The following is a 7,729-nucleotide window of genomic DNA, read 5'->3' on the forward strand; positions in this document are numbered from 1 at the left end:
TTCTTCATGTATTTGACAACTTCAGACATAAGCACTGTATCTATATCACTTTCATCCCTCTCTCCCCAATTCATGACCTTCTCTTTTTTGTGGTTATAAATGTGTGTGTGTGTGCGCGCGCCTTGTATATTCAGCCCTCTGAGCCCATTTAGCATTGTTCATACACACATGTGTCCAGAGCTGACCATTGGGAATGGACAACATATACAGGAGCTCAGCCTTGGAGGAGACTGAGTCAGCCTAGGTCACCGAGAGCCTGCATCTCTTCATCTAGGGCTGAGACCTTCTGGAATTTCTATAGTCCACATCAACATGTCAACTGGTGTTGTCATTGTGCTGTTCTTGTTCAGGCAATCATACTGTTGAGATTTTGTGACTACATTTTTTCCTGTCCCATCCAGGGACACTATCTATTGTAATCTCAAGCTGTATTCTTAATACGTATCCTTATATCCCCCCAACCCCAACCAAAGAAACTTTTTATTTTTGGAAAAAGACAGAGACGATCACATAAATCTACAACTGGTCAAATGCATACAATAAGTGACCTTTAGGTGTCAAGTCCCAATTGATACATGTCACTAAGGGTGGGCTTTGAGGTTGCAAAAGACCATTCCATTGAGTTAGCTCTCTCTCTCTCTCTCTCTCTCTCTCTCTCTCTCTCTCTCTCCCTCCCTCCTGCTTGTTTATCATATGTATGTTCCAGCACCGTGCCTGTCTGCCCGCTGTTGAGTTCTGCACCATGAAGGTCATTGCCTCACCATCTCAAACTGCAAGCCCACATTAAATGCTTTCTTCTAAGTTTGCCTTGGTCATGGTGCTTTGCCATCATGACAGAAAAATCACTAAGACAGTACATCTGCAAAACACCCCCTACATCTCAGGTTCAGGGACTATGGCGGATAAAGAGGCAGATGGGTTGTAAGAACCAGAGGAATAGAGCACCAGCTGCAAAACATGAGGATTTTTCTTGAGTGTCCAAATACAGCAGCAGTAGGGAGAAGAAGACTAGAGAAGACAGACGATGGAATAGAGGGTTCAAGGGTCAGTGATGGAGCTTTTCAGATGAATCAGTGTAAGAAGGTGAACAAAGAACACAGACCAAAAGGAAGGTAAATGATCAGGCAACAAATCATCACGTCACAAGAAGAGTAAGAGAAGAGCACAAGAAAGCGGGCCCCTGTGGCCAGCAGTTATCTACTATAGACAACAGAAAGATCCCTGCGGTGAGGGAAGGAGATATCAATGGTGTGACATGCCTTCTGTGCTAAAGACAAGAACCTGAATCTCTACATCTCCCACGCAAGATGTAAAAGTTCTCCCACAAATCCCAGTGATGGTACTGTGTTTGAAAAGAGACGTGAAAAGGCGACAAAGAGTCAGGCATGAGTAGTTTTTATAGTAATCAAGTAAAAAATTCAAACTCAATCTAAAATCCACCAAAGAATCGAAAGAGTATGGAAAATGTGCCTAAGGACTGATATGGGAAATGTCCTCTGGCTTCTACGTGCATATGCACATACATGCAAACATGCATACTTGCATGCACACATGCACCTGTACACACACATATATATGTAGACGCAAAGGGAAAGGTACTGAGTAATGAATGCAATGAAGCTCAGAGTTAATAGTTGAAAAGCTGTTAGATGATTATAAGCAACACAAGTTTGAAAGACAATTCTTTCTTTAAAAAGTATTGACTGTATTTGAGAAAGTGGATCTAACAATCCCAAGTCATTTATACAGCAACTGAGAACTAAATAAAAAGACAATAGAACTAGGAATGTCCACTCTCGCAGGAAAAGGAAGGGACTTGGCAAGAACTGGGTAAATGTTAACGCTGCCAGGAAACAGCAGACGCCTACGTTCAGTGAAAAGCTAGTGGCTGCTGGAGAAGAACAAGAGAAGAATCCTTGAGTCAAGTGAGAACTGTAGGCAATACAGAAGCACCAACAAAAAAAGGAGAAAGAGAGAAAACATAAAGCAGATATAAAAGCAAGGTCAAGTGGAGAACAAGTCAAAATACCCTGGACTACAGATGGAGCTGGGTAAATTGTGCAATATCAGCACAAGCAAATACTATAAAACCATCAGAGCAATGTAAACCTTGAAAACATGGCACCATTCAATCACACAGGCATGCCCTTTGGTATGATCACTGACTTCACCTTTGTTAAACAGATACCAGGCGATATTTAAAACATCAACCATACAACAATGACCCTGAACATAATGAGTCTTAAACAAGTATATCTGTAGAGCAGGGTGTGTGAGTGTGTGTGCATGTGTGTGTATGTGTGCACGTGTGTGTGTGTGTTGGGAGTGTTATACACATGCTCACAGCCCCAGATAGTCTGGGTAAGTGCCTGAGAGGATATATCACTACTATTTATAGTTCCTGTGGTTTGAAAGCATGTCCCATCCCATTGGCTCAGTTTAAAGGTTTTGTCATCATCCTGTGGTGTTAGTGGGAGACACTAGAACCTTTAAGACATGGGTTCTAGTGGTAGGCCACTGGGCATGACATTTCCTCAAAGGTGAGGCATCTATAATCCAATACCTTAAGATACCAACCAAGATCAAAAGTTCAGAAACTCATCAGAAATAAACACTGCACTACTGGATGGTAATGGAGACAAGAGGAAAATCAAGAAGCAAATTTTAAGAGGTTTAAAGCTGAATGAAAATGAAAATACAGCAAATGAAAACATGCAGGAAACAATGAGGTGGTTGCAACAGTAAAGTGTATAGCAGTGAGCGCCTATAGCAAAATAGATGAGAGATCACAAATTAATAATTTAATGATACTCCTGAAGTCTTAGAAAAAGAAGGACAGATACCAATTTAAAAAAAAGTAGACAGGAAGAGAAACTCAAAGTCAGACCTGAAATTAGAAAAGCAAACAGCAAAAATAATCAATGACACAAAGAGCTGGTTTTCTGGAAAAGATTAAAAAGATCAACAAACCTTTAGCTGTTACTAAAGAGAGAGAGAAAACAAAATTAACAAAATTGAGATGTGTAGATGGAGCGGCGGGCTGCGTTCCTGTCGCCTGGTTCCCAGCCACCTGGCTAGCTTATGCCCCAAAATAACAACACACATATTGTATTCTTTTTATTTATTTATTTATTTATTTTATTTTTCGAGATAGGGTTTCTCCATAGCTTTTTTTTTGGTTCCTGTCCTGGAACTAGCTCTTCTAGACCAGGCTGGCCTCGAACTCACAGAGATCCGCCTGCTTCTGCCCCCTGAGTGCTGGGATTAAAGGCATGCGCCACCACCGCCCAGCCACATATTGTATTCTTTGAAACACTGCTTGGCCCATTAGCTCTAGCCTCTTATTAGCTAATTCTCACATCTTGATTAACCTATTTCTAATAATCTGTGTACTGGGAAGGATCTTAACCTGCATCCATCTTGGAGAGGAGAGCTATAGTGTCTGCTTGACTCAGCTTTCTTTCTCCCAGAATTCTGTTCTGTCTTCCCCGCCTACCTATGTTCTGACCTATCAGGTCAAGCAGTTTCTTTATTAACCAATAAAAATAACATATTGACAGAAGACCCACCTACATCAGAGATGGAAAAAGTGACGTGATAAGGGACCCTGAGAATAGGAACATATTTCAAAGATCTGTGTTCCACCAAACTGGAAGAGTCAAAAGAAATTGGTGAATTTCTACATATATCTGGCCTAACCAAAAAAAAAAAAATCAAGATGAAATAGATTATTTAAATAGACCTATATCATCCAACAATATTGAACCAATACTGAGAAATTTTCCAAGTAAAAAAGTCAAGGGACAGAACCAATACCAACACTCTTAAAATTATTCAGTCAAATTAGAAAATGAGGAACATTACCAAATTCTTTCATGAAGTCAGTATCACTCTGATACCAAATCCAGGCAAAACCCACCAAGTAGAAAACTATAGGCTCAAAGTAGACCCAAAATTTATCTATAAAATGAGTAGAAACAAAAATCAAAAACACTTCAAAAGGATTATCCACTAAGATCAAGTTGACTTCATTTCAGAGATTCATGGATGTATATATATAAATCAATAAATGTAATACACCACAGAAACAGAATAAAGGACAGAAATCAGAAAAGGTCTCTGATAAAAGTCCAACATCCCTTCATGATAAAGTCTTATGCATCCAGGTATACACAGGACATATCTCAAAATAATAAACATAGTATATAGAAAGCTGCAACCAATGTCTTGCTAAATGGAGAAAAACTCAAGTGTTTTCACTAAAATCAGAAACAGAACAAGGATTTTCACTACCACCCTCCTGATCAAAAGTCTTAGCTAAAGCAAAAGGACAAATGAAATAATGAAGGGAATTCAAATAGGAAAGAAATAAGTCAGAGTATCATTATCTGCAGATGATAACATTTTATCCATAAAAGACCCTAAAGCCTCCACCAGAAAACTTCTGCAACTTCTAAACATAGTCAATAAAGGACCATGATTTAAAACTGACACATGAAGATCAGTAGCCTTCTTATATATAAATAACAAACACATAAAGAAAGAAATCAGCAAATCAGTATCATTCAGAATAGCCTCACAGGACCTCAGTACACATCAAACCAAGGAAGTGAAGGCCCTTACACAGTGAGAAATTTAAGATACTGAAAGAACCTGAAAAAGATTCCAAGAGGTGGAAAGACACTGCACACTCATTTATTGGTAGGGTTAGTATTGTGAAAATGACCATCCTATCAAAAGCAGTCTACAGATTCAATCCTATCCCTGTAAAAATTCAATGCAATTGTTTATATTGCTGAAAAAAACTTAAATTTTGTATGAAAACACAAATAACCAATGATATCAAAATAATACTGAACAATAAAAAAATCTGGAGATATCAACATTGGAGGCTTCAAGTTATACTACAAAAATATAATGATAAAAATAACATTTTGGTATAAACACATACTCACTGATCAGTGAAGTAAAATTTAGGACTCACACAAATACCCATATTCCTAAAGTCACCTGTTTTTGAAAAAAAGGACAATATCATATATCTGAGAAAAGACTATATCATGAACAAATGATGCAGGTTAAACTGGATAACTACATGTGGAAGAATGAAACTAGACCCTTATCTCCCACCCTGTACAGAAATCAATTTAGAATGGATCAAGAAGTTCAAAATCACCAGATATACTGAAAGGCAATAAGAAAAAGTGGCTAATACACTTCAACTCATTAACCCAGGAAAGGACTTTCTGAACAGAGTGTGATAGTATAGACATTAAGTTCAACAATTAATAAATGGGATCTCATAAAATTAAAAAGCTCTGTATATCATAATTCAAATAAAGAAGTAGTCTGCTAAATGAAAAGGAAAAACAATCCATACTAGATATACAACTAATAAGGGTTAGTATCTAGTATACACAAAGAACTAAAAAACTAAACATCAAGAAAACAAATAATCCAATTTAAAGAAGGGGTGTGATTTCAGAGAATTTTCGAAGGGAGAAATACAAATACCTGAGAAACATGTTAGGACAACTAAAACCAAAGGTCTCTCGAAAAAGCCTTTTGTAGGGGCAGGAGAGATGGCTCAGAGGTTAAGAGCATTGCCTGCTCTTCCAAAGGTCCTGAGTTCAATTCCCAGCAACCACATGGTGGCTCACAACCATCTGTAATGGGGTCTGGTGCCCTCTTCTGGCCTGCAGGCATACACCCAGACAGAATATTGTATACATAATAAGTAAATATTTTTTTTAAAAAAAGAAAAAGCCTTTTGTAAATGTACTGCAGAAGCTTCCCAATATATATTCATGTATGAAAAGAACTTAAATGGAATCACCATATAAAGGGAGAGACAATACCCCAACTAGACATCTTCTGCCAACAAGTAAAATCTCCAGTGCCAGAAAAGGGTTATATTCTGCTGAATCATTAGTCAAATAGGTCAAACATCAAAGTTTTTGTCAAAGCTATTGTTTATGTTCCATAATCTGATGGCAAAGCACTATTGCTGAAAGCACAACGTACTCATAGCATCAAACATGGAGAAGTCTAGCTGGTACCTAATCAGAAGCTTCATTCCTACTGACTAACATTCGTGGTGTTAGAAGTTACCTTGCATGCTTCCAGAGGAGAAAAGCAATCATCAATATCACCAGCTACAAACTCTACAACCTACAACAGAGAGCTACCTGCAAGACCTGCCTGTGCAGTAGTGGCATAAAAGTTATGGGAGTTACATACACCACTTTTTGATTAGGTTTAAGGCTCACTCCATGAGATAGGACCCATACTGATAGCATTGAAGTAGTCAAGAACCTGAGACTAGATAGGTCATGAGCCTAAGGGAAAACCCAGTTCTATTATTCTGCTAAAGGATCATATCAATAAAATAATCCCTAATGACATAAAGCCTCAGAGCATTGCTTAGCTCACCTCAGAAATTTATCTTTCTGCACAGATGTGAATTAAGACAAGAGCCATAACTGGGCAATGTGAGGAATGTAAGAAATTCTGGAATACCCAACCCTAAACAGGATGGCTTCATCAGACCCCTTCCTTAAAGACTCAAGTATCTATACAGAAGAGTCAGAGGTGGTGGATGATTCCAAGGAACCTGTCTTCTAGACACAATGTAACTGTTACAGGTATGAAGTCACAGAGACTGTGACAGCACACATAAGACCTGCACAGATCCTCCAATGCCAGGCTGAGAAGGGCACACGAACAGAGTCCTGCCCTACTAAAGAGAAGCTCTTCACAATTGATACCTTCCGGGGAAGGGAAAACTCAGTTTTCTATGACGGAATGTCACTGGATATATTCTACCACATGCCAGGACCCCATACCTCAGAGTAGTTAGCCAACTCAAAATGGACTTCATGGTGTGTGTGTGTGTGTGTGTGTGTGTGTGTGAGAGAGAGAGAGAGAGAGAGAGAGAGAGAGAGAGAGAGAGAGAGAGAGAGAGAGAGAGAGAGAGGATATTTTGTTTGTTTTGGTATATTTTGCCTCACTAGTTTTCAGTTTTTTACTTTGTCTTCTTTAATTTTCAATTTTTGCTTTTATCTTTTGAATGTCTTTTAGAAAGAGAGAGAAAAATATGAATTGGGTTAAAAGAGCTAGGGAGAATCTGGGAGGAATTGGGAGAGGAAAAAACTATGATCAAAATATATTGAATGAAAAATAGTAATAAATTTTAAAACTGTTCAACGTTCTTAACCATCAGGAAAATAAATACAAATTAAAACTACTTTGGGATTTCATCTTATCTGAGTAGCTAAACCTAAGACAAGAAAAACAAATGCCAGTGTGGCTGTGGGCCAATGGGAGCATTGCTGGTAGGAATGCAAACTGGTACAGTCACTGTGAAAATCATTATGCAGATTTTTCAAAACTATATATGTTTATACACATGATCCAGCTATGCCACTCTTGCGAATATACCCAAACTACACTATATCCTACTGTACAGATACATAATCATCCATGTTCATTGTGACTTTATTCACAAACATCAGAAAATGGAAACAGCTTAGACATCAATGAACAGATGATAGATAATAAAAATGTGATACATTTACACAATGTAATAGTATTCAACTATTAAGAAAAATGAAATTTGCAGGTAAGCAAATAAAGCTGGAAACTATCATTCTGAGTGAGGTAACCCAGACACAGAAATGTAAATATTGCTTGTTTTGTCTCATTTGAAATTACTAGCTTTGAAACTTCA

Source organism: Chionomys nivalis, chromosome 1, assembly GCF_950005125.1.
Source record: "Chionomys nivalis chromosome 1, mChiNiv1.1, whole genome shotgun sequence".
Classification (NCBI taxonomy): Eukaryota; Metazoa; Chordata; class Mammalia; order Rodentia; family Cricetidae; genus Chionomys; species Chionomys nivalis.